Source organism: Schistocerca piceifrons, chromosome 6, assembly GCF_021461385.2.
Source record: "Schistocerca piceifrons isolate TAMUIC-IGC-003096 chromosome 6, iqSchPice1.1, whole genome shotgun sequence".
Taxonomy (NCBI): Eukaryota; Metazoa; Arthropoda; class Insecta; order Orthoptera; family Acrididae; genus Schistocerca; species Schistocerca piceifrons.
This window is the reverse complement of record NC_060143.1, coordinates 421569978-421597158: the sequence shown is the minus strand read 5'-3', so window position 1 is coordinate 421597158 and position 27181 is coordinate 421569978. Positions and strand designations below refer to the sequence as shown.

Here is a 27181-nt window from a genome sequence, read left to right as displayed (position 1 = left end):
GCCATGAACAGACTGCAAACCGGAATGTTGCGGACCAGCAGAACTTTGTGGTGAGCATACATTACTGGAGAGGCAAACTGCCAATGTGGAGAACTTCAACACGTGTAACGCATCCTCATACGCACGACGCTACCAACAATCTACACGCTGGGTAACACAGTTTCAACAAGTTTTTATGGAACCAAGACTGCCTCCAAGACCCAAATGATATGAACCTATATTTCTGTGTAGACCGTAAACACGTTATAAAAAGTGGAGGAGGCTGTACCAGTTTACAAGGACCCCTATTATTATCCTTAAGAACAAGTAAATAAACCGGCCAGTTGCCCTCGCGTCCTTGCGTAAAGAAACCACTCTCTTGGGACCTTGTTTTGTTTATTTAGAACATTAACGAGCAATAACTGTCATTGTACTTACAATTAATGGTCTATATCTCGTTACAATTACTATAATTTATGGCCAAGATTGCCGAGTAGCGCACTTGTGCTCACGTTTATCCAGGTGTCCGATAACTTTCACCATAAAGATGGTAATTTATGACCCGAACATGGCGTCTACCCTCCTCCACTGGTGCATGACAGATTATGTAATAGCACACACGAAAATTGTATCCATAACGCTATCGCAATTTCCAGTAGTACAACATTTTATATTTGGTAATAACAGCCGCTCATACACTTGCAGATGATATGCTGTAAGCCGAACAAATGGCAACACAACACAGAAAACATGCCGGAAAGAAAACTAAAAAACGTAGAAACCATGCTGTGACAAAGTGAATAAGTTATTATTAAACTATTCACTCATTAAGTATCTTTAACCAAACCTTACACATGTAATAACGTTTTGAATTGTTTAGAGCGACGCTAATTTTGCATTTTTTAGAATAAAGGAAAACTCACTGATGAAGGCGACATTGTCACCGAAACTAGTTTGGGAAAGAAAATAGTGTTTTGCATCACGGCTCCTAATGGTCTAGCCCCCATCGCCGCAACCCCCCCCCCCCCTACTGTCCCCTGCAACCTGAGTGCTGATTTGACATTTTCAGTCTATACCTCGCTCGAGCAGCAGCAGCAGCAAATGCAGTGACATTCGCACATTTCCAGCGTAGTATGGCACCAACGATTTTTCGCAAATTTCCAACCAAGCATCTCGACCAATGCTATTTTCTACTACGTATGCAGTTTTGGGGAACTTTGATTATTAAGACATGTAACTACCAATACTGACCCTACGACTTATCTTAGAAAATAGATTAAGGAAAGGCAAACCTACATTTCTAGCATTTGTAGACTTAGAGAAAGCTTTTGACAATGTTGAATGGAATACTCTCTTTCAAATTCTAAAGGTGGCAGGGGTAAAATACAGGGAGCGAAAGGCTATTTACAATTTGTACAGAAACCAGATGGCAGTTATCAGAGTCGAGGGGCATGAAAGGGAAGCAGCGGTTGGGAAGGGAGTAAGACAGGGTTGTGCCTATCCCCGATGTTATTCAATCTGTATATTCAGCAAGCAGTAAAGGAAACAAAAGAAAAATTCGGAGTAGTTATTAAAGTCCACGGCGAAGAAATAAAAAAGGTTGAGGTTCGCCGATGACATTGTAATTCTGTCAGAGACAGCAAAGGACTTGGAAGAGCAGTTGAAGGGAATGGACAGTGTCTTGAAAGGAGGATATAAGATGAACATCAACAAAAGCAAAACGAGGATAATGGAATGTAGTCGAATGCTGAGGGTATTAGATTAGGAAATGAGACACTTAACGTAGTAAAGGAGTTTTGCTATTTGGAGAGCAAAATAACTGATGATGGTCGAAGTAGAGAGGATATAAAATGTAGACTGGCAATAGCAAGGAAAGCGTTTCTGAAGAAGAGAAATTTGTTAACATCGAGTATAGATTTAAGTGTCAGGAAGTCGTTTCTGAAAGTATTTGTATGGAGTGTAGCCATGTATGGTAGTGAAACATGGACGATAAATAGTTTGGGCAAGAAGAGAATAGAAGCTTTCGAAATGTGGTGCTACAGAAGAATGCTGAAGATTAGATGGGTAGATCACATAACTAATGTGGAGGTATCGAGTAGAATTGGGGAGAAGAGGAGTTTGTGGCACAACTTGACAAGAAGAAGGGACCGGTTGGTAGGACATGTTCTGAGGCATCAAGGGATCACAAATTTAGCATTGGAGGGCAGCGTGGAGGGTAAAAATCGTAGAGGGAGACCAAGAGATGAATACACTAAGCAGATTCAGAAGGATGTAGGTTGCAGTAGGTACTGGGAGATGAAGCTTGCACAGGATAGAGTAGCATGGAGAGCTGCATCAAACCAGTCTCAGGACTGAAGACAACAACAACAACAACAACAACAACTACCAGTTTTATTGCTACTCGTATTTTATCGATTTCTTAAGATGAAACACGTAAATATGGGTCTCGCTGCTGTTTTACCAAGTCTTTAACATGACACACATAAATACAGGCGTTGGGATAATTTTACCGATATTTCAAGAAGGTTCGCGTAGATATTGGACCGTGAATGTTTACAAATTACTGTACTGCATTATTTACCAACAAACTAACTCCTGCTATCTACCTGCCGTAAACACACTACAGCTATATACAGTCTTACCGACATTTTCTCCGTGTATTGCACAAATAGCCACATTTTTAAGGAAGGCACACTTAAAAAAAAATAGGTATAAAACTGTCACCACATTGAGATCACTTAACAAATTGCATGGAGCTACAGCGTTAAATAATTTTTGTTTAACAACAAATATACCTAATTTCACTTAAATTAACTCCCCCCCCCCCCGACTTTCAGTGTGTGACGTAACTGTATATGATTATAATGGACTTGTAAAAAAAAAGCGGTGGGAACTCTTCTACAGATAAAGTTATATGCATCACTAAAATACGGCACGCGCGAACCCGACACTCAACCGGGAGAACGTCAATTCTCTGCACGACTCTTTCGGTTCCTAGCGTGTAAACGTCACATTCAGTTCACAACAGCTGCCACCTATGCTCCGCATTTTATGGACGTAAACTGCCGGGATAGCATATGAATATTGCCAACATCTATATTTAAACAAACACCACACACTATTGTGTCCCCCTGGCGCACCCAAGACTACTGCCGCGCTGTGTTCCTTATATCCTCTGTCGCACGGCTGGAAGGAGCAGCAGCTCTATGACACGCCGTCTCTGGCAAGGACAGCCTCACATGAAATAACGTAAGCAACAGACTCCATCTCTCCGCACTCACAGGCCCGCAGTAAGCGTACGGAGAGAGGGTCACTGTGTAACCCGCCAAGACCTGCCACGGCCAGCAAAGCACCGTCTGCTGCTGCTGCTAAAGGAATCAAGGACATTAACACTCAGTTTAGCAAAACTGAACTGTGCTGCGGCTCGCGTTCGTACCGTTGCTAGGTTGGCATAGTTCAGTTGGTATAGTTACGGTTGTCGTCTTCTTCTTGTGTTCACTGGCGCCACTCCGTTTTCAAGCGTTGTCTGTCCGCTAGTGGCAGCAGCGGCGGTTATCGATATCTAGTAACGGTGGTACTATATTTGGGGCGTGGTGTTTCCGTGTCGTGAGAGTCGCCAGTTGAGTTGGGTACGGACGAGCAGCCAGGTCCGCACAGCGCGAAAACACGCCGGGACCACTGACGGCACCCATGCACTGCCGGATGGAAGGGCTGTAGTCGCGAGGGGTACAGCCTCGTTGTCAACCGGACCCAGGAACTTTGAGTGCGCCTTAATTCAAGTAGTGAAACCTCCACCACTGTGAGATCTCGCCATTTGCTTATGTGTTGTTGCTCCCAGTGTCACCGAGACGAAGAGCAACGAGTGGAGCGTTTGGGGAAGGCGAACCTAATGAGCCTTCCTCCACTTCTTATTATTAATTGTTGCTTGCTATATGTTGTTATTTGTGAAGTTCAACCAGTGGTATTTTTCCTGCCTTGTGGCCGGTAACGCCCCAGTTACCTGCCCTGGAGCTTAGTGTATGTTACGGCACTGTACTTTTCCATGCCTTGCCGTTGCTGCCCGGTAACGCGTGTAGTTCGATAGCTTCCTTGATTTGTGGACCAGATGGTGTTTTTTTTCCCTACTCTGGTAGTAGTGGTTCCTTTCTGCTTCCGGATGCTCTAAAACCGGAGTCTGAAGACGTAGTGTTGATCGCCGGTTCCGGCTTGGGTGTGTTATTCCATCGTTGCACTGGACACCGGACGTTAGGTAGATTCGGCAAATGAGATTATTGGTCATGCGTTTAAACTGCCACTAGTCTGACTTACCATCTCGCGAAGTGACTGCAACTCTTGGCTGCCTGTCTCATCGCTTTCGAAGTTTTGAGGGACCTCCCCAGGTCGATCCTTGGAGCAATGTCTGCAGCCCCCCTCCCCCCTATCCCTTGGTTGGGTCAGATTTGATTATTTTAAATTTAATAACTGTAATTGCAAGTTGAAGTAGTTAACTGGTTCTTAAAAGATTGCTATTCAGGCCTTCAGCTGTGAAACAGTTTTTAAATTATTACTATTGGGGCCTTCAGCCGAAAAATAGTTTGAATTTGTTGTCATTAAGGCCTTCAGCCGTGGAACACTTCTTAATTTACTGTCACCTTTTATTGTTGTTGTTTTTAAATAAAGTGTATGTGATTGAAAAAAAAAAACTAGCCAACAGCAATTGATTACGGCCCCGTCCACAATCGTAACCCAATCCTGCTTTACTTGGTACCAGGTCACAAAAACTTATGCGAGAATTTGCTTCCATTTTAGAGATACGCAATCTAATCGGAAATATCCGGACACTTTCTATCGGACTTTAATACGAGACTGGTCTACTGGTCAAATTGCATGCCATCACTATTAAGAAACGAGTAATGATGGCTTCGACTGTGTCCCTGTGTAATTCTTTTGTAAAATAATTTTACTTTCATAACACACTTAACGTATTCCATGTTAAGCATACAGTGTTGTGTAGCATCTGCCACACGCAGACTGTTGAACTGTAGGACGACAAACAATTTTCATCTTGGCGGACCACACAGCCTCCAGCAATTTATTCAAAATCTGGATGATAGTTCGATATCACTGGATCCAGTGATGTGTAATACGAATGGAATGCATTCCAGCACCTTAATAGCTAGTTTGTGTACCTTTTACACCGAATACGTCAGTTATACTTGACACAAAGCTTTCGTGCGTTTCCAGGAGTATACGACTCCATTTTTATACGAAATTCACGTTCAATTACGGGCTGATAATTATAATATTTTTCCCTCAGTCTGACACAATGATTGTCAATGAATGTGTCACTCATAACCGACGCTCCAAATACTGCGAAAAACTCTCCCCTCATTTTAAGTTTAACTATAGCAGCAATCAGATGTACAGTGTTTAACTTCTAGGAGTTGTCAAGTATATTTGTTTTTCCTCTGCGGCTAGTACTATTCCTGAATGGCACACAGAAAGAATGCCAAATTTTTGAGCTACAGCGCAAGTCCATAACTTCATTCACAGGATTTTATCTAAGAATCAACAGCGCAAATTTAGTGTGCTTATTACGACGTTAGTCCATCCATTTATAGATACACAAAACTCACGGAAGAATATGTACTATTCACCTGTTCTTCTCCATCACTCATGAAGTTTCCAGCACTTTATTTACTCTACAGCAACTTAACAGATTACTGATAACAATTGTCAAGTACGTAATTTTATATTCCATAACTGAGCAGCTGAAAGAAAATGTTGTGTTGGTGATGTTTAACATTCTCTTCGAGAAGTAACTGACAACTTCGAACTCTTTGTCTATTTTTGATGCTACATGCCCCTAGTTGCTTCAAGGTATTTGTGCACTGTCATTTATTACATAATCTTCATTCAACATACATTAAATATAATACAAATACATTAGAACCAGCTTTCGTTGCTGGTTCGCGTTTTAGGCACATTCATTTGTTCCTTTTTGGTCGATGGAAAGAATGTCTTTCTAGTTGTACTTATTCCGTAAGAGATTTGTGGAATGAAATAATCAGCTAGAAACGTGTTTTGTAAGCCATATGCAGAATACCACAATTATTCTGCCTTCGTGTTGTTCATAGACGAGGTTATATGTAAAAGATAGGATGCGTTCAATAGCGGTATAACCATTTATGGGATAATGAAAACCCTTATTATGCACCTTCCCAATACAATTTCGTTATGATTTAAATTTATGTACTTTCCTATAAACTAAACGTTGCTGGTAACAAATTGTTATTCGACATGTTCTCTCATTATTCCTCGAATGAGTGTGAAAAGTCTCTCCCGGTAATAGGTACGTATTAGCTCCAATTTCGTTGCACGCATTTTGTGGGACGTACATGGGAAGAAGCAACATGTTTTCTGACAACACTTAGAAGAAGAGGTGACAAGATCGCCTCTCACCCCCCTTTTGTCAATCGATTCCTCCCACATTATCACCATTAACGAATCTTCCTGTCTTACATACGTTACATTTGGATCTACCTGATTTTGAAATGTAATTGATCTACAGTCGTCAGTAATTAATTCTCTCTCTCTTTTTGTAACCGTTCCATTACAAGTCAGATGGTCGTCCAACGTGCACGTCCCTTGTTATTTTACTATAACGGCAAACTCATTCCACATCCACGAAATTTCTCGATTCCTATAACGCTGAAGAAACGCTATACAATCTATATAGCGTTTCTTCAGCGTCATAGGAATCGAGAAATTTCGTTTGCTCTTGATAGTAGCTCCCAAGGTCGGAGACGCCCAATTGCAGATTTGGGGTAGGGTGGTGTATACCTTCTCCGATACAGGCAGTGCATATGTGAATAGTAGTGGTTACCTTGTAAATATTTCTTCCCAAACACAGAAGCGAATTGTTATTTTGTAGCATGTGGATGAGAATCATATGCTGCCGCCGCCGCCCCCTCGCCCCCCCCCCCCCCCGCCCCCAATTCCTGATCTTAGTCTTGTAATTTTGAGACAAACAGATCATGTTTTTCTTTTTTTCTATCGTCGCAATACGTTCCTAGCAGTGTTACAGAGCTATCCACCAGATCATTTATACTGAAGTGACTGCTTAGCAGGTCAAACACAACCAATCGCGTCAAGCTACTTTTTTGTCAATAGCAGTGTTCTGGAAACAACTTCCTTCGTAGGTGGATTACATTCCTTTTATATTCCTCTAAAATGAACAGACCCCGTTCTTCTTCCGCTTTGGCTGACTCTTAAATATTTTATTTCAGTTAATGTTTCTGACAATGGTGCAGAGCAGTGTTTCTCAGAGTGGGGTCCACGGACCCCTAGGAGCCCAAGGGGACCTAGCCAGGGCGTCCCTGTCGCCTAAAAATTGAAAAGTATTGTAATTAAATGGAAGTCAGTCTGTTATGCTGGAAGTATTTCATCAATTAATAAGAGCTGAGAGTGAAGTTGAAGCTACAATTGAAAACTACAGCTGTGGGCACAACATTCTCTAAACAATAACTCGTCACCGTTTCCAGTTCTCAAGCACTTCACTGATTCTTCAAAGAAAAGCTCTGCTGAAGTGCACAAAACACTTTTAAGACACTTGAGAGCATTAGCTGCAAGTTTTAGAGAACATTTCCATGTCCAACAACTTGGTAATTTCTGGACTGAAAACCTTTCACTGATGTAGAAATCCGCGATACAGAACAGGAACTGCCATTGGAACCATCCTACGGTACTTCATGGAAAAACGTTTTCATAGTAAATGAGCTTCATAGATTTTGGTTGCGTGTGCGCTGTAAGTATGAAAAATTGTCTAAAGAGGCATTGCAACATTTGACGCCTGTCCCTACCACATATTTAGGTGAGCAAACCTTTGTTGCTCTTTGATGTATTAAAACATTAAACCAGAATCGTCTTAAAGTGGAATCGGATCTGAGATTGATGGCAAAACTTATTCCAGATTTCAGTGGAACTACGGAAAAACACGAAGTATTTCATTCCTTACATTAGTGTCCCCACATTTGAGAATATTGTTTCTGACGTGGATTTTATTTTAAAAGGAAGACTTTGATTTGCAGTTACTGTACTGTATTGCTGCATTTTCCTTATTACTGTACTGTCATTGTCTTTCTGTAAGTCATTGGATTTTGAACTAAAATTTCGTTCAGTAGGCAACAATTATATATCTTTAGAATAAATTATTTGTTGCATTACTTTTCTTGATATTTTTCTTGTCAGTGGTAACTCTAATTAGTACATTTTTAATAGTATGTGAAATTTAAGACAGCATTGCAAAGGGATCCACAGATCACTTTCTGAATAAACAGGAGGTCCGCGTTATCGAAAAGATTGCGAACCAGTGCTGCAGAGGATATCTGGTCCTATTTATCTGCAATAGTTGGATTTAGTTACGTTCATGTTAACTACCAGTCCCTGGTCAGAGCTCCCCCACAGATTTTTCTGAATATGACCTTTTTGTAGACAATTCCAAGCCACTGACCAGTGCATCGTGGAAGGGACATTGTACAAGTGTTATCGATTACCCTTCTATCCCACTCTTATACGCCGACTAAAAAATGATCGTCTATATACGTACATGCATACCCTAATCCACCATTAAGTTTTTAGGAGAAATAAGTCTTCTTTCTCAGAGCTATTTTTCCCGTTACATTTTCGCATGTAATATACCAACCTATATGATCACACCAGTACCAAGAAGATGCGTTTGCTTCACAGATCAACAACGTAACACAAACAGATGTGGACTCTCACGCTTGGTAGACGGCATTTCCACTCACGCAGTTACAACTGAGCTGTCAAAGTGCTTTTACTTTTTGCCAGTACGTATCACTCGACCACGAACAGGTCTATGTGTATTAACGTTGAGGCAGCGCCTGACAATGACTACAAAGTTATAGTGGAAACTGAGAATGTGTGGTGAGCTACGAAGGTGACAGTCGTTCAAATAGAGTGCGAGAAGCGGTACGGTAAACTGACATATATCAAGGGCAGTTGACGGCTACGTACAGCATATTGTGTTGGCATTCCTGTCTTCGACAGCACCAGTGACAGTGCAGCAATACTCGTTGTGTTTGGTATTGTTACGTTAAAATGAACAACTCGAGTTATCGTTGTGCGCATTTCTAAAGCATCAAAGCGTCCTGAACTTTCATGGGTTTCAGGATGTTTTACGAGCTGGAGTGGGTAAACAAAGTCAGTTGCGATTTGGTATCAAAAAGCTCTTTTACGACATTATAGAATGTATATTGGAATTCGAACCTGATGATGGTGATGCTGACTTAGGTAGCTGTATACGTGTACATGCATCGAAAGGTGGTATATCTACTCCATCAGGGATGGATGTAATACATGTGGAATTCAAAGCTTATAAGAACGAATTATTTGTGAAATGCTGTTGCAGCGTAAATGGGGGTTGATATGGAAAGGAGGAGGAGGTTGAATACGTTTTTTTGAAATTGTAATATGTATAATTAGTGAAGTCATTATGTCAGAGCATTGTGTATGTACACTGCAGCGCCAAAGAAACTGGTATATGAATGCGTATTCAAATACAGAGATATGTAAACAGCCAGAATATGCTGCGGCCGGCAACGCCTATGTAAGACAACAAGCGTCTGGCGCAGTTGTTAGATCGGTTACTGCTGCTTAGACCACTTAGTGTGGGATGACCAAATTATTTTCGGTGGAAACCGGAACACATTCATCCGGGTGCCGATGGACACCTCATTCCACATGTACCCAGGTTTCTTAATTTTAAATATTAATGTTTTGTTGATACATTTTGTTAACCCGATTATTATAACTAATAAGAGGATACAAAAGATTGATATAATCTAGATTATCTGTATAATTAATGACATTTAATAAACGTATACAGTAATAAAGAAATGTATTACGATTTTACAAAATTTTAAGCCATTCAACTTTTAATCAATTAATATTAACATGAGTTTTAATATTACTGAGCACTTGTAGCTGGAATTGACTGTCCTTGGAGAAAAGGGTATTTTTCACTGCCTCCAGCCTTCTTGATCACGTCTTTGTTCTTTGAGACACAGTGATAAAACTCGGCACAATCCATTTTGCAGTTGTACAGGATCTGCAGGATTGCTTCAAGAGAGTCCACCTCCATTCTGTTTCTTTCATCAGTCCACTGGATATTCATGAACGAAAATATTCTTTCCACATTAGCATTATGGGCTGGGATTGCAAATAAATACCTTGCAATTATTACCAACTCAGAGTAATGCTGAAGACAGTCACAACTATTAAAAAAACTCACCCACTTCTCATGACATTCCAATGGTGTTTTCTTTTTTCATCACTCCACTTGTGAAGACTTCCTTCAACAAAATTTGTCAGTATGCCGAACTGATCAAAGAGAATGGAATCATCGATTTCAATCTCTTTACTCTTCAAATAAGAAGCTGTCACTTCAACACTTTCCCATTTTGGCACTCTCTTCAGTAACATCCAATCAAACACCGGCGATGAGGGTAAATGTGAGGCGCTCCACTTGCTGAGATATTCTACACAAGTGTCATAAAACTTGTTAACTTCTTCTCTAAAACTCCTTTCCGCTGCTTCTGATACTTCTGCTCTTTTAAGGACAGATTTAACATTAAAAGAAATGAACTGCTGTTCTCTCCTCTTAGTAACGGTTTCCAGGGTATTTTTTAAAACATCATTTACCTCTATTACACTTTTCGTGCTTCCCTCAATTTCCTTTATCCCATGCTGCAACCGAGCGAGGTGGCGCAGTGGTTAGCACACTGGACTCGCATTCGGGAGGACGACGGTTCAATCCCGCGTCCGGCCATCCTGATTTAGGTTTTCCGTGATTTCCCTAGATCACTTCAGGCAAATGCCGGGATGGTTCCTTCGAAAGGGCACGGCCGATTTCCTTCCCCATCCTTCCCTAATCCGAGCTTGTGCTCCGTCTCTAATGACCTCGTTGTCGACGGGACGTTAACCACTAATCCCCTCCCCTCCCCCATGCTGCAAAGTGCTAAGCTGACTGTGAATGAACCATAAGTAGGCTTCACTTAAAGGGTTACTGAAAAACTGAACCAATAATTTGGGGGTTTTGTCTTCATTTAGGAAAAAATCTTTTAACGGTTCAAACAGGTGGATTACCCTTTCAGCTGCTGGAAACAGTGATAACCAGCGAGTTTTCGAGTGACACATTACATTCATATATTCAGTTCCCACATAATCACAGAACTCCTTAAGCCTCTCTGTTCTAACAGTATATATGTAAAAGTGTGAGTATACCTTAATGACGATAGTTTCAACATCACAGCTTAAACTGTCAGCAGATGTCTGCACGCTTTTGTGTAAAACATGTGCAGGGCACCCTATGCCTTCAATGTTTTCATGCAATGTTGCCTTTAATTTGGTAAATACGTTGCATTTGCCTTGTCTTTTTAAACCACCAAAGTTTGTGTTGGTGTTGTCTCCACAAAATGCCACACATTTATTTTTCTCAATATCAAACATTTCTATAGTATTCATACAAAATCTTGACATTTCGTCAGATGTTTCATTAGGTAGGGTACTCACCTTCAAAAGTTTGGTCTGAATTCCCTGATAAATATCGAAAAATTGAACAACAAACGGAAATATTTTAGTGGCCTTATGATTGCTGGCATCAGTGGATATTGCGTAGAAAGAAGATTTTTTGATGTATTCAAGGCTTTCCTTTACACTCTGGGGAGTAATAACTCCTTTCACTAAGGCTGACACTTTAGTTTTTGCTGAACTAAACTTTTTTGCAATGGAAGAATCATCAAACATAATGCTGTTAAGCTTATTAGTACAATCAATAGATCTATAAGTTTGGTGATGTTTTACCGTGTAGTAGGCCAGTGTAAGCTCGGCTGCTCGAACTTTCGTCTCTTCACTTGATTGATGTTTCACAAAATAATTTTGTAGAGTCTTACTGCAGCTCGGTGCACTGATCTGTTAATGTGTTTCTTTGACCTGATGTGATCAACTATGTCGGAACGTCCACCATGACTTATACTAATAAAACGGTTACATACGGAACACTCTGCTTCATAATCAAAACGACCTTTCTTAATGAAATTCCATTCCTTGGAATAACAGTCACTGAACTTGTAGGCACGTTTCGGCATTGCGTTTCACAGTACTGCAGCAATAATACCACTAATATGAGAAAAAACTATTGCAGTTTGTCTGACAAAACATCAACTACTACAGTGTTCTGACAATGAGTGTGTGAGTAAGTGGCGCGACAATCGGACGGTTTCATAGCTCTGTTACAATAATACAACTTACTACTTGTTGGCCAAAGTACCGCTCAAAGTAAATTATTGCCTGATACTGTGATTACTAGTATGGGGACAATGGAGGTTTTAGACAAATAAGCTAAAATATATTAATTTCTTGTGTTGTATTTCCTTTAATATAGCGAAATCCCAAAAATTTGAGAAAGTTTCACGAAATGTATTTAAAAACTGAATTCCGGGACTTTTGAGCGTCCCGAAACAAATTTTCGGGACACCGGAACACAGGGATGAAAACCGGGACAATCCCGGTTTTCCGGGACGTTTGGTCACCCTAACTTAGTGTCTTGGAACAAACTTCACACATAATTTCAAACCTTTATGAAACATTTCGCTGATAAGCCCCCAAAAGCGATGAAAGGAAAAAAGTTTATCGCTTACTACATTCCTGCTGTTTAACCAGTGAAAGTTTAATTTATTACTTCTTCACAACGAACTGTATTCGCGACACGTTTTTTCAGATTGTATTCTTACATGCTAGTGAATGTCCCTCTGAAGTTATATCACTCTACAGTACACAGTTCAGAAGATATGCTGTTATAAAGCTTGACCTACGTAGGAACGGAACTACAGGGCGAAAATCGATATATACTAAACATACGTAACGTGTACGTACACTACAAAGCTGTGGCTAAAAAGCTCGTCCTAAACATCTGGATCAATTTTAACCTAACTTTATGCACACATTATTTACCATCTGGAAATAAATGCTGTGGAAGTAAGAACCACCAGCCTGCTGTTAGGTTAGGCGTGATACCTTGGTGATGGAAAGAGAAGGTGTGGAGCAGAAGATGGACACAGATAGGAAGGAGGAGGAGGTGAACAGAAGAGGGGGGAGGGGGAGGGAGGAGATTGACTTAGAGGGAGTGAGGAGATAGAGCGAGCAAAAGAGGTGGACAAACAGAGGGGGTAGGAGCAGTTCGACAGAGAGGGCTGAAGGAGAGGGACAGAGCGCGGGGAAAGAGGAGATTATCAGAGGGGGAAAAAGGGGAGACGGACTATAACACAAGGTTGGAATGAATGCATATCCAGGCCATGCTGAGCGGTCAGCTAGTATCAGTAATAAAACTAGAACTGGAGTAGGGTAACTCATGTTTGTACCTGCACACTGTCTCATTTCCATCAATAAATAAAAAAATTGCAACTCACGTGCATCGCATCTCCTAAGGAGCCTTCCGAAGATGTACGGTACGCGCGAGGCCCCAGGCAGTCCACTGAGGTCCGTGGAAGCTTGACAACTGACGCGTAACGCCGCCACTGTCGAAATCGTACAAACGCGCAACCGCCACCGACTAGACTGGCCGCACGCCAGCACTCATTCGCTTCCCAAGACTTCTTCATCGTGTCTTCATACAACGCCAATTGGGAAATTAATAACCAAGCTGGACGAAAGATACCATCTCTAGCGTTGTAATGGCCTTATTACACTGAGGTAGTTCCTCCAGCTATACAGGTAAAACAAAGCACTGATTATTAGATCCCACAGCACCCAAACCGCGGTGACACTGACTGCTAAGTTACACCCGCTGTTCCAAACAGTTCCACACATGTTCTGAGAGGTTAAGATCGGATGCCTTAGCCGAAATGCAGTAGGGAGCTTCAGTGGAGGTAGCCCAATTGACTTATTTTCCCGCCAAAATTTGAACTTCCCAGCATGACGTCAGTGCGACATTGCCACATATGTGGCCGGCATCTTGGATACACCATTTTGAATAAATTTGGCAACAATACAAAGTGGGGCTACAACGACATTGTCCGATTACTAGTGTCATCTGAGTTATTGCTTTGGTATGCTATTTTGATTCCGTCTTTCTTGAGGATGTTCCCAGTTCTGTGTACCTTTTTCTGTATGTGCGTGCATACCAGCTTGTCTGTTGAGTTCCTGTGGTGTGTTCTTGTTGTTTAGTAGCGTTGGTTCTGGTGAGCATGCTTATGGTGGGTGTCCTGGGTCTCTGAATTTTTATAATTTTTATGTTTTCTAAGTCTCGTTGTTCATTTTTGTAACTATAGATTCTTGGTTTCCGTTATTTTTTCTATCTGAGTTATTACGTCCAGTTCATCATAGTTGTGTTTGTCAAGTGGTAGTGTGTTTCGTCTGTGGAGCATATATCTGGGAGCTAATTCTTTTGAACCTGTGGATAAGTAGACGGTTGATGTAGGACTGTGTCTGCTGTGATGTTTTTCCTGGAAATGCTGAATGAGAATTAGAGCGTTTGTTCTTCATCAGACTTTATTGTCGTCGCGAAAGATGGTGTTTAATCTACATAACTTATATAACTACGACTGCGGTAAAAGTGGCCCAATGCAAAAAAGACAACATGTCTATGGTCATCACTCGTTGTGGCTGGAGAGCATTGGTGCGCTAGTCGCTCGACAACCTGTGGCAAGATCTCTTCACTGAGAGACCTGGAGAACGTGAAACAGTCGAACAAACTCCGCATCGAGGTAGGTCAAGACGCACAGTCAATAGGCTGCCTTGCGTAATCTTATCGGAAGGTGTCGCGGAAACCTCGTATATAGAGTACAGCCACCGGCTTTATCATCTCAGGAAAGTGACGCCTGCTGTTCAGATTACCCGCTACGCGATCCAAAGGAGATTATCTGTACCAGTACCCACTGGTACGCCATACTGAAACGCCAGGCGCTCGACCTATATGACGATGACGAAGTGAATCTGGAAACGTTCGTTCTCCTTGGCGCCTCCACACAGCACACATGATAACGCTGTATGCGGAACCGGAACTTGTCTGAAAGAGTCCAGTGTTGTCGCTGAGCACACCGCTGCTGGTGCGCCTCTACCTCTGCTGGCGACTGAAGCCCCAACAACGGTCGCCGTGCTGGTAGCGGTGCTCCGGACGTCGTACCATTATCTGTGTCGATACCTGAATTTCTGGAAACAAGACCAGTTCATGACTGAAGGTAGGTGACGTGGGTCTTCTATACTGTCCGACCTAGCAAACAATACGCCTGTCCTTTCAGCCGCTGGTCGCGTCGGACCAATGAGCTCCTGCGTGGCATTTACTATAGGAGACCTGGACCAACTGTTGCATATTTGGTTGCTTGGTTGGTTGATTGGGGTTGAAGGGACCAAACAGCTAGGTCATCAGTCCCTTGTTTCAAATGTGGTCCATGCAGATAGTTTGACGTCTCAGAAAAGTCAGAACGATAAAAGGGAATATGCTAAAAAACGTAAAAGTGCAGTCGTGTCGTCAATGGTAAAAACAAAATGAGGTAAGTCAGCAAGAAAGTGACCCCAAGGCTATGCTAGAGACAGGAAATATCCTACCTCTGAAGCAGTAGAGGCAAGACCACCTGCGACTTAAAAGCGTTCAACCGCTAGACTGTAGAAGTGCGTATGGGATAAGGAGACTAACCAATTCTAAAAAGTGATAAAAACAGAGTAAAAGGGGAAGAAAAGAGGATCTTAGCCAGGGAGGGGAGTCGGGAATCTCAAAACACAGCTTACAGTGGGAGATACCTCAACGCTCACCGCCCTGCCCCAACACCAGAGTGAGACAAAAAACCTTAAAACTGAGAATAAAAACCACTTTCCCGGAGGAAACTGAGACCCAGTGCGACTATCCGGGAATCGTCAGCCAACAGTAAAGTGCGGGGAAGTCTGTACTTAGAGCCAAAAGAAGGGAGCATTCCACCAAAATGTGGGCTACTGACTGGAAGGCTACACAACCACAAAGTGGGGGTGGCTCATTACGCAAAAGAAAACCATGGGTCAGTCTGGTATGGCCGATGCGGAGACGACACAGTGTGGTCGAGTCCTTTCGGGAGTTGCATATTTGCATGAAGTGGGTTACAGTATCGTGAAACAATAAACTGAAGTCTCCATAGGCCACGAATCTACAGTTATCAAATGCCTACACACGCTTCACTCTTACAGCCAACCGCCTTGTCGGAGTGGTACCCCGGTTCTCGTCAGATCACCGAAGTTAAGCGCTGTCGGGCTTGGCTACCACTTGGACGGGTGAATGTCCGATCTGCCGAGCGCTGTTGGTAAGCGGGGTGCACCCAACCCTTGTGAGGAAGATTGAGGAGCTACTTGATTGAGAAGTAGCGCCACCGGTCATGAAAACTGAGAACGGCCGGGAGAGGGGTGTGCTCACCTCACACCCCTCCGTATCTGCATCCAGTGACGCCTATAGGCTGAGGAGGATTCGGCGGTCGGTCAATACCGTTGGGTCTTTCGAAACCTGTTTGGACGTGTTGTGTTCTGCCCACTCGTTTAATATAGGGTGCCTGGGAAACCTGCTTTCTCGGATCGCTAGACAACAAGTCAAGCAAATCATATTAAAGTAATTTAATACAGTAAGATAAAAGACAATACTTGACTTCGCGTATTCACAAATGTGTGTTGCAAGCAAATATGGACATGCAAATAATCAATGTCTTTCAGTACATACAATTCCTATACAAACAAGTTCAAAAGTAATTGCTGTACCGTTCGTAGGACAGCTCATCAACTCGGGCCGCGGCTAGGCGGCACGGCGCTTACGAATATACTCGCTTCATGTAGAGGTCAATCCTATCTCGGTATCTTCCTATAGAGGGGTCCGTCAGCGTACTATTGGCTGACGTCGTCTCACAGCCCTCTCTGCTGATCGTCGTGGCGGCGCCTGACGTTACGCCGGAACAGAGAGCTCATTCTTACAAGACGCACACAACCACCTTCTAACAAAAATGGCTAATGGTTCAAATGGCTCTGAGCACTATGGGACTTAACATCTATGGTCATCAGTCCCCTAGAACTTAGAACTACTTAAACCTAACTAACCTAAGGACATCTCACAACACCCAGCCATCACGAGGCAGAGAAAATCCCTGACCCCGCCGGGAATCGAACCCGGGAACCCGGGCGTGGGAAGCGAGAACGCTACCGCACGACCACGAGATGCGGGCTTCTAACAAAGAACCAACATTCAGAAGCGCTTTTTGAATTACAAAGCCCCTGCTTTTATTTTTCCTTATAAGCAGAATCTATATGACATTCCTTTTACCAGCACTGTGCAACACCATTAAAGTGTCACTTTTCCGATATCTCATAATGTTCTCCCATTACGACGCAGAAGTTTGAAATTTGGCTCAAAGTTGCCACCGCAAGCTCCCTCTGTGATTGTGCGAAAGCGGGGAGCCCTGCGACGTCACCCTCGGGCTACGCGACGCTTCAAAAAGCAAGGTATAGATATATGCGAAAAAGACCCCAGAGCTCTGAAGTTCTTTTTTAAACGTAAAGTGAGTTAATTTTGTCACATTGGTACCAGATTTCACCACAACTCTGCGCAACGCCATGGGATGGCAAAATCATCGCACCCCTCTCTAACATACTCTTCGTCCCCTTCTTTTGACGTCTCTGTGATGGAGGTCAAAACTGAGACGCTCATCGTTGAAATCACGCGTTTTTCTTATGGCTGGCCGAGGAAAACATTCCAAATGTACCACCGCTCAGTATCGACATCAAATGTTCTCAAGGGTTGGCATAAATGGCGTCAATAAAACCACTCCTGCAGGGGATGCGAAAATATCACATGCATGAATAAAATGGCAAAGGTTCCCTCTAAGAACCGCCATATCGGCAGCACCCTCCGTGCCAGCGCCGCATCTTTGTAACTGTACACAGAAAGCCAGTCACTGTTTATTAGGCGCTGAGGTGACAGGCATCCCTTTCACATGTGGCCAGATGGTGCTAATTCATCGACATAAAGCCGTGCATCTCAGGCGTTTCGAAATGGTTGCCTGTCACGCCTAGTAATCAGTGACTGGCTGTCTCTGTACAGGTACACTGTTAAAGTACTCAACAAAGGTGCGTGGGTGACACTGAGGGTGTTGCAAAAGTTGGGGGTCTTAGAGGGACCTCTTGCCGTTTTCTTCACACATTTGTCTATGTCGTATCCCTCCTTGATCACAGGAGGGCCCGAAACAGGAGGGCTAAAAAAGCATGAACATCCTTTGCTATTTCGGATCGCGTTCAAATTACATCAATTGGTTCGAAACGGTCCCTAGTGGTTTCGCCCTGTATATCAGAGCAAAAACTGCGGTCGCACTAAACTCCAAATGGGTGTGATCACGTTCAGCGCGGTTGCAAGCCCACGATATCTTTATGGAAGTGTTGAATCGTCCGAGGGTGGAAACAGTGTCAAAGGTTTTCAAGAAAGTCGTTCAGCTTCTTATCGCACTGAGAACTGTTGTGTTCTACCGCAAAATGCGTGGGAATAACGCCCCATCGTAAGGAGTAGTTTCATTGACGCCCTTTATGCCATCCCCTGAGGCCTTTTCGCTTCGATACTGAGCGACAGTGTGTCTGATGTCTGAACTGTTTTCCTCGGCCATCCACAAGAAAACTGTGTAAATTCAACACTGGTCGACGCGGTTCTACCTCTATCGCAGATGCATAAAAGAAGGGGTGAAACGTTGGTAAGTAGGAGTATGAGGATCTTCCCATGGTTTGGAACGTTCACAGTGGCGATGGGCAGAATTGTGATGAAATTTTCTGCTAATGTGACGTAATTAACCTAACTTAAATTCATATGAATTCCTAATCTCTGATCATCTTTCCCATCTGTCGATACCCTCCAGTTTGAAGCATCGCCGTGCCCGAAGGTGACGTCACAGGGCACCAAGCTTTTGCACCATTACAGAGGGACGTCGCAGGCACATTCGAGCCAAATTTCAAACTTCTGCGTTGCAATAGGAGACCATTACTGGGTTCCGAAAAAGTGACACTGTACTTTAGTTGCGTAAATTACCTTGTGCCATTGCGCCGAGGTGCTTATCATTTGCATATCCAAGCACGCACTTCACTTCATACTAATTTGACGTTAGTTGCCTTCCACCTGCATGGTAGTATCGCAGTTTTAATGAGAGGCAGTGAATTTCGCAGTCATCTCACTGCCCTAACCCTTTCGGGATGCGAGGCCCGTATACGTGGCCCGATTGTCGCGTCACACACCCAGCACTATATCTAGGGACTGGCTTGGAGTATCGACACGGGACGGGGCGCATCCTGACAAAAGGGTAATTGCTCTGGCTAATTTCAGGTGGGGATCTTCAATGCTTACTTGCTATATGTCATCATAGCAAAGAAAAGAGTAGAGACTCCAAAGAGTCGTTTGCAGTTTCGGAAGAGTCTCGTGAAGGAGCTTGTGGGCGACGTCAGGGCTCAATCAACCCATCGAGGAAGAGGCCATGCTCTGAGCATGGTGACCTACACAGCATGGACGGCCTGTACCATGCTATAGCAAGAATGGTAACTGGAAAACAGGGTGACTGTATCGTTTGCAGTGATCGCTCCAAGCCAGGAAGGCGAAAACGGTCCGCCTTTTTTTGCGAAACTTGTCCGTCCAACCCTTCTCTTCATGTGCCTGAGTGCTTCAACAGGTATCACAAATTAGCAAAGTACCGAAAGGACTTGTAAGATATGGTTACCTATCGAAAAAACGATATGCCAAAGTTGTAAAGTTTACTTTAAGCAAATTTTATGAAATTTTGTAGTTTATTGACATAAATCAAATTTTTCATCCCTCAAAACAAAGTTTTTATTTTTCTTCCCACGGACGTCCCATAAGAGATAAAATTGTATTTTATATGTCGTTTTAAAGCTAAAACTTTAAAGAATAAGATACAACTAATTTTGATTTGTCTAATTCAAGGCATCACCTCTCAACTAAAAAAAGTAAAAAACTCAAATTTTTCATTTTTTTCTATTTTAACACCACGGCTAAGTCAAAAAGTGCGCCATATGGAATAATTAAAATATTATGCCTGTAAAGAGCGTTTTTAAGCTTCATTTACAAAAAATACACCGTCAAGCAAAAAACTATAGATTTTGTAAGAGACGAAAGAAACCTAAGGGATATGGAACCCGCAAAGCGCCGCCGAATTGCTCCGCTTTGGGAAACGCGCTCCGTCCCGAAAGGGTTAACACTTCACAAGGACAAGAAGCATATTAAATTGAAGTGCACGTGCACTTCACATTGGCGCGCTCATGTGTGTGTGTGTGTGTGTGTGTGTGTGTGTGTAAATAAATTTCACTATCTTCCACAATGTAATTCAAAGAGTAATGACGCCGAAATGCTTGAAATGGTAATGATGTCAAGTCGTATGAAACGCAGCAGAGCCAAACAGAGCCAGCTGCTAAGGCGGCAGATAACAGTGCAGCAGGCGGGTTTGCTTTCATGCTGACTTATCTCTGTTTACAGGCGTGGCCGTGACCCTCGCAGAGGCTTCCCGGCAACTCACCTCGCCGTAACGGGCCTCCGCAGACAGACGCTGTTACCACTCGCTTCGCAGTCGCGCTCGATTCGAAGTAACCGATTCGAATCCCTGCTATGAGAAAAATTTCACTGCCTGAAATCGTCCGGCCAGGGCAAGGGAAGGGAGGGGAAGGGAGAGCAGGTGATGGTACAAGGCTCCTATCACCAGACTCTACACACCGAATCCCTGGATCAAATTGCAAATTCCCCCACAGTGTCTCATGGATTGAGGTAGTGTGACACTGTTATTCGCATGGCGTGTGAGGAAGTTAATACTGACGTCCCCGTTGGTGCTGTGTGTGAAGAGTGGGCTTTGTGCCTGTGACGAGTTTCACTCTCTACCTTCCTTCAGAGCAGGGGTAATCAACTGTTTTAACCAACGCTCACTTCCGTATCTCTAGTAGCTGTAATATTTTCTAACAGTCCACCGGTTTCACAATAATGGTAGCTTACAAAGTAGGTAAGCAATTTCACAACGTAAAGTTTATGAACCAGAGTTTCAGCAATTTAAAGCATATAATAATTGTAAGCTGTTAAACACTTTGTCAAAGTTTTATTGAAACCAAATGAAAATGTTTTTAAAAATCCTGCCATCCACAACCCACCATGAAATATGGAACCGCCACTAGTTGCTGGTAGAGACCAGAGCGATTACCAGTGGCTCAGTCATAAACCGCCAAATTACGCAACACATACACACATGCTACAGTCGGGTATACGAGATAGTTAAAGACACCTGACATGCAAGCCGCCCAACCAGAAAAACTTTGCAGCAGGCCTTGAGACGCATTATTAACTTCGTTATCTCTTTACTGTGTATAAATCTAGATGATAAATCTCTCTTGGTAAGCTAAACACTGTTATTCATTAACTTTTAACACTGTCTGCATGAAGCTGCGATAGATTATCTTTATTGACATGTATTCTGTTTACACTGATCATTTCACAGCACACATGTCTCGTCTTACATTCTTCTCGACTCGTTTATGATATATTTGACGATGAGATTTAACTGCTCCTTCAGAACTAATGCACTATTCCTGTTCCTTTTGATTACTGAGTGCCTATTGGAGATCCATCTCTTTGTGAGTGCACTAGCTGATGAGAAGGATGCAAGACCAAGAACAAACTACTCAGATTGAAAAAAATGTGTAAGAGAGGAATGCAGCCTTTCACTCCTACTGTACAATCTGTACATCAAAGAAGTAATGACGGAAATAGATAGAAACGTTCGGGATCGGGTCTGAAATTAAATGGAAGAATATCAATGGTAACATTCGCTGACGACATTATAAATGTTTTCAATGTGTCATGTCTCGCGGCTCTCAAATACTGACGAAAAGAAATTTTTGAATGTTTAACATGAAAGCTACTGGTTATTTACTGCCTGACTGGGTTCGAGTTTTGCCTATCTTCATAAGCCACCTATTATACAGAACAAAATTTGTTGTGAGTTTAATGTGGATAACAAAGATATCAGTGATAAAATGGTTCATATGGTAACTAAAAATGGTTCAAATGGCTCTGAGCACTATGGGACTTAACTTCTGTGGTCATCAGGCCCCTAGAACTTAGAACTACTTAAACCTAACTAACCTAAGGACAGCACACACATCCATGCCCGAGGCAGGATTCGAACCTGCGACCGTAGCAGTCGCGCGGTTCCGGACTGAGTGCCTTAACCGCGAGACCACCGCGGCCGGCCTCATATGGTAACTGCTTACGTATTTGTATGTAGGATATGTCATGACAAATGTATCTCATATTTGTGTAAAAAATGTCACAGTCGTAGCTACACTTCACAGTATTTGTTAATACAGGGTGTTTCAAAAATGACCGGTATATTTGAAACGGCAATAAAAACTAAACGAGCAGCGATAGAAATACACCGTTTTTTGCAATATGCTTGGGACAACAGTACATTTTCAGGCAGACAAACTTTCGAAATCACAGTAGTTACAATTTTCAGCAACAGATGGCGCTGCAAGTGATGTGAAAGATATGCAGTCTGTGGGTGCGCCATTCTGTACGTCGTCTTTCTGCTGTAAGCGTGTGCTGTTCACAACGTGCAAGTGTGCTGTAGACAACATGGTTTATTCCTTAGAACAGAGGATTTTTCTGGTGTTGGAATTCCACCGCCTAGAACACAGTGTTGTTGCAACAAGACGAAGTTTTCAACGGAGGTTTAATGTAACCAAAGGACCGAAAAGCGATACAATAAAGGATCTGTTTGTAAAATTTCAACGGACTGGGAACATGACGGATGAACGTGCTGGAAAGGTAGGGCGACCGCGTACGGCAACCACAGAGGGCAACGCGCAGCTAGTGCAGCAGGTGATCCAACAGCGGCCTCGTGTTTCCGTTCGCCGTGTTGCAGCTGCGGTCCAAATGACGCCAACGTCCACGTATCGTCTCATGCGCCAGAGTTTACACCTCTATCCATACAAAATTCAAACGCGGCAACCCCTCAGCGCCGCTACCATTGCTGCACGAGAGACATTCGCTAACGATATAGTGCACAGGATTGATGACGGCAATATGCATGTGGGCAGCATTTGGTTTACTGACGAAGCTTATTTTTACCTGGACGGCTTCGTCAATAAACAGAACTGGCGCATATGGGGAACCAAAAAGCCCCATGTTGCAGTCCCATCGACCCTGTATCCTCAAAAAGTACTGGTCTGGGCCGCCATTTCTTCCAAAGGAATCATTGGCCCATTTTTCAGATCCGAAACGATTACTGCATCACGCTATCTGGACATTCTTCGTGAATTTGTGGCGGTACAAACTGCCTTAGACGACACTGCGAACACCTCGTGGTTTATGCAAGATGGTGCCCGGCCACATCGCACGGCCGACGTCTTTAATTTCCTGAATGAATATTTCGATGATCGTGAGATTGCTTTGGGCTATCTGAAACATACAGGAGGCGGCGTGGATTGGCCTCCCTATTCGCCAGACATGAACCCCTGTGACTTCTTTCTGTGGGGACACTTGAAAGACCAGGTGTACCGCCAGAATCCAGAAACAATTGAACAGCTGAAGCAGTACATCTCATCTGCCTGTGAAGCCATTCCGCCAGACACGTTGTCAAAGGTTTCGGGTAATTTCATTCAGAGACTACGCCATATTATTGCTACGCATGGTGGATATGTGGAAAATATCGTACTATAGAGTTTCCCAGACCGCAGCGCCATCTGTTGTTGAAAATTGTAACTACTGTAATTTCGAAAGTTTGTTTGCCTGAAAATGTACTGTTGTTCCAAGCATATTGCAACAAACGGTGTATATCTATCGCTGCTCGTTTAGTTTTTATTGCCGTTTCAAATATACCGGTCATTTTTGAAACACCCTGTACGTATATGTGCATAGCAAATATTTTTCTTAATTTTGGTTCCTGCATTATCCAGCATGGAGTGATCCACTTGATGATATTTTATATTCAGCAGCGAATTTGTTCTCATTCGATTGTACTGCGTGTTACGCTGGCTTATATATCGTCGACTCAATTCAAATACGAATTAAAGAATAGTCTCGTTTTAAATAGTGCTGAAAAAGAACAGAAAATTTATTGTGCAGTTGTTATGTGTGTCTCACACTGAATATAGTCAGTGATATTAATACAATCGCAGTAAATTGAATACTTCAGAGATTTTAAGACCTTATAATAAAGTTCTTTGTATCCACATCTGTCAAAATTACGAAAACACCTACGCTCAATAAGCCAGCGTGACACACAGTGTAATCTAATAAGAACGTAGATCACATCACGCTGGATAATAATGGTACCACAATTAAGAAAATACAGAACTAGTTACCAAATGAACCATTTTATCACTGATGACTTCGTTACGCTGGATAATAATGGTACCACAATTAAGAAAATACAGAACTAGTTACCAAATGAACCATTTTATCACTGATGACTTCGTTATCCACATTTGACTGTCAAAAATTTTGCCCCCGGTAACAAGTTTCTTCGGTGTTAATAATTCAAAAACGTATTTTCTTCACGCTGCTGATATTGTTATCGACAGTGAAATACACGAATAATTACAGGAATTGGTGATTGGGGGGGGGGGGGGGGACAGATTGAATCGAAGAAAAATGAAAGAAATGCGGCTTAGCAGAAACGAGATTGATAATAAGCATAACATCAAAATTGCTGATCACGAAGTGGGAGTAATGAAAGAATGCTGCCACCTTGATAGCAAAATAACAAATTACAGACTAAGCAAGGAGGACGTGAAAAGCATACCATCAGTGGCAAAGAGGGGATTCCTGCTCTAAAGAAGCCTCCTAGTATCAAATATTGGTCTTAGTTTGGGGAGTGCAGCTCCATATGGAAGTGAAGCATGGGCTGTGTGAAGATCAGGAAGGGAGAAAATGGAGTCGTTTGAGGTGTGGTGTTGCAGAAGGATGTTGTAAACTAGGTAGACGGATAAGGTAAGAAATGAGGAGATTCTCCGTAGAATCGACGAGAGAAAAAAATATGGAGAGCACTGACAAGAAGGGATAGGACAGGTTTTAACACATCGGCAAATAGCTTCCTTGGTACAAGAGGAAGTTGTAGAGGGTAAAAGCTGTAGGGAATACGTCAGACAAATAATTGAGGACATAGGGTGTAAGTGCTTCCCTCAGCTGAAGTGGTCGGCACATCAAACCAGTCAGAAGAATGATATTTATGTGTCTGGTGTCTCCACAAGATCAACTGCCAAGATCGTGGCAAGTTTCATAACGGTCAGACGGCAAGGACTTTCATGATTACTTTCAGACAGCATACGTGTAGCCAAAATTAGAGCGTTTTCGGTACACATTTGATAAAGAAAAGCATGTGGCAGGAAACAGCAACGGCCTTGCCGCAGTGGATACACCGGTTCCCGTGAGATCACCGAAGTTAAGCGCTGTTGGGCGTGGCCGGCACTTGGATGGGTGACCATCCAGCCGCCATGCGCTGTTGCCATTTTTCGGGGTGTACTCAGACTCGTGATGCCAATTGATGAGCTACTCGACCGAATAGTAGCGGCTTCGGTCAAGAATACCATCATAACGGCCGGGAGAGCGGTGTGCTGACCCCACGCCCCTCCTATCCGCATCCTCCTCTGAAGATGACACGGCGGTCGGATGGTCCCGGTAGACCACTCATGGCCTGAAAACGGATTGTGACCGGAAACAGAGGATAACATGGAAGTGTTGCATAAGGTGCCAAAGGACGAAATGGAAATTTATGTAGACAGAAAACGGCACCCTGAATTACTGCTGAATGAACAGAATGAGTTTAACTTGAGTATTTATTCTGATGTATTCAGAAAGCTAGTTTGAACAGCGTCGAGTGCCGCAGCAGTTAGGCGTGCGGACGTGTGTGCTGGCCACCAGCGGCGAGGAGACTGGCCCTAAAGTCGTCGGCACACGGGCCGTGCTGTCGAACGTAAGCGTTGAGCGTGCCAAGTCCAACGTGCTGCTGAACGCTCAGAAATGATGCGACTTGTGCATACGATACGTGGGCCCCATGTGGTATGCGCGATCACAACGCACTCCAGCGGCAGTTGAGGGATGTTTCTAGTTCGTAAATCACACTGTTTACTAAACGGGCGCGTGTAAAATTCCCAGGTTAGCTCTGCTAAAACGCACATTTCCTCCATCGTCCACGAAAAGGAAAGTGCCATGTCCAATCAAAAAAACGGCTCTCAGCACTATGGGACTTAACATCTGAGGTCATCAGTCCCCTAGAACTTAGAACTACTTAAACCTCACTAACATAAGGACATCACACACATCCATGCCCGAGGCAGGATTCGAACCTGCGACCGTAGCAGTAGCGCGGTTCCAGACTGAAGTGCCTAGAACCGCTCGGCCACACCGGCCGGCCATGTCCAATCAATAACGATAGAGGCTTTTAAAAGTTCCATTACAAACAGTGCGATACAGGTTTACAATACTTCTCCACGTAAGATAAACATTATTTCATCATTCCTACATTTTAGGAAAACCCCAAGGTCAGTCTTATTTAATCACTGTTCCTACCCAGTGGCAGAATCTTTGCAACATGTGAATTACGAAGTGTAAAAGAAAAAGGAGCAAAATATCTTTATATAAGCAGCACAAGCTGTCCTGTAGGTTAAGCCAATCGCCGGCCGGAGTGGCCGCGCGGATCTAGGCGCTACAGTCTGGAACGGAGCGACCGCTACGGTCGCAGGTTCGAATCCTGCCTCGGGCATGGATGTGTGAGATGTCCTTAGGTTAGTTACGTTTAATTAGGTCTAAGTTCTAGGCGACTAATGACCTTAGAAGTTAAGTCGCATAGTGCTCAGAGCCATTTGAACCATTAAGCCAATCGAACAAACTCACCCCTCGTAAAAAAGGTGAAATATTTACATAACATCAAATATTACAGTATATACTTATGTTAAACTAATAATAAAGCATCAGAACCTAATAAAAAATCAAATGTGAGAGAAAAAATTCGAAAGTTCCAGGACGTGAACAACTACCCTAGGTCTGTAATTTTTGTAGATATCAGTGACGCTTCTCACTACGGTAAACCAACAACACGTTGCTGATAATAAATCAAAGCATGTTACCACTTGCTGAAAACTTTAATCGTAGGTATGTTACCGATTG

The 27181-nt window shown here is 43.0% G+C and overlaps 1 protein-coding gene and 1 pseudogene across 2 annotated transcripts in view; one reads left to right on the top strand and one right to left on the bottom strand.

Moving 5' to 3' along the window:
- Positions 1-27181, bottom strand: part of LOC124802507 (formin-2-like) — a 277071-nt gene that overhangs the window by 212858 nt on the left and 37032 nt on the right. The gene's annotated exons all lie outside the window — the stretch shown is intronic.
- On the top strand, positions 25407-25523 carry LOC124803971 (annotated as a pseudogene).